This window comes from Phalaenopsis equestris, unplaced genomic scaffold (assembly GCF_001263595.1).
Source record: "Phalaenopsis equestris unplaced genomic scaffold, ASM126359v1 Scaffold196237, whole genome shotgun sequence".
NCBI classification, from domain to species: Eukaryota; Viridiplantae; Streptophyta; class Magnoliopsida; order Asparagales; family Orchidaceae; genus Phalaenopsis; species Phalaenopsis equestris.
Window position 1 is genome coordinate 1 of NW_018216186.1, and position 1468 is coordinate 1468.

Consider the following 1468-nt stretch of genomic DNA (forward strand, 5'->3'; position numbering starts at 1 on the left):
CCTTTTTTATGTTGTTATTCTATCAAATGGATTTCTGAGCAAGAACACTTTCGCTTCATTTCTGACATTTTTCTGTTGATTTTTTTTTTTAAACTCGAGATGCACGAAATCGTGGCATATGGAAGATTTTTTGGCTAAAGAGTTGATCGTCATGTTGCCGGTATTTATTTTTCATTAAGCTATTTGTTATAATTTATAGTACTTGTTGGATTATATATCTCATATAAAAATCAAATCCATTGTGTTAATACTAAATTTATAACACTATTTATGCCAAACAACAGTTAAAACTTTTTTTAGGATTTAATCTAAGGTTGTGCTTAATCCATGTTTACATGATTTAGTAAATCCTACTGAACTAAATCTCTGAAGTTGCCAAGCAGCATCTAATTGTTCTCCTTCCTGCATGCATTTTGTCTGTCTCACTAGCCTTTTTGTTTGTTGTCTCTTTTTCTGTCTGTCCCCTTCAAAACATTGATCTCTTCGCTTCTCTGTTATATGATCCTTTTCCAGATTTTTCATTTTGTTGCAACGAAATCAATATTCTCCCTATCAGGTATGTAATTCATAATGCTTATTCATCATAAAACTTTAGCAAGTAATTAATATTCGGTTTGTTTGTAGTTTAACTGTTTAAATCAAGTTAAATTTTATTTGAATTGCATAATTTTAACAAAATTGTAATTTGTTCTATATTTTAGATCGAAGATTGCAATTGCCATTAGATTGACTAATTTGAAGATCAATCCGATCAAACAATCAAATTCTTACATGACCTGTAACTTTTACAAAATTTATTTTTCATTTAGTTAATCGAATTCTTAACCTTAATTTCTAAGCTTGAGCAGGTTGTCATTTATTGAGTGATTTATGAATTCATTGAATAGCGTTTGTTCGAAACTCCAATTCAAGTGCCTATGATAGAAGTCATTTTAAACATAATTCAACTGTCTAGGATTTTCTAATTTTTCTTTTGGAAGAGTATATTGATGCCTTGTTTGTCAAGATACCCCTATCTTATTGTTATTAATTCCTATTCCTCTTCTATTGAAATGTTTTGAATAAATTTCCAATATTTGACACACGTTGCCTGTATCTTGATTCACCTTTTAAAGTAAAAAATGCTAAAACTTTGAATAAAAGTAATATAGAGATTTGATTTTAGTAAATTTATAATCAAATTGATTGGTTTGACAAAGGCAGACATAATGATCTAAGATTAGTTTAATTTGAGCTAAATTAAGTTCTGATTAAGTCGTTAAATTGTTTATGGAAGTTTTTTTAGATATATTTTGGAAAGTTTGATTGATGTCGAATTTGATGAATTTATAGTTGATAGAAACAACGTAACAAATTGAATTTCATTCCGGTTATTGATTGAGAAGTACAACTTCAAATTATTTTATTTGAGGAAAAAATTGACCTCTAAACTTTTAATTTTATTCTATTAAAATTTTCATGTTGCTTT

General features: G+C 27.7%; 1 long non-coding RNA gene across 1 annotated transcript; it reads left to right on the forward strand.

Annotated features, from left to right (window-relative positions):
- Positions 1-13: 13 nt before the first annotated feature.
- LOC110035127 lies at positions 14-776 on the forward strand. The gene is made up of 3 exons (XR_002295120.1): positions 14-160; positions 514-556; positions 702-776. It is a non-coding gene; the product is annotated as an uncharacterized LOC110035127 (long non-coding RNA).
- The last annotated feature ends 692 nt before the right edge of the window (positions 777-1468 follow it).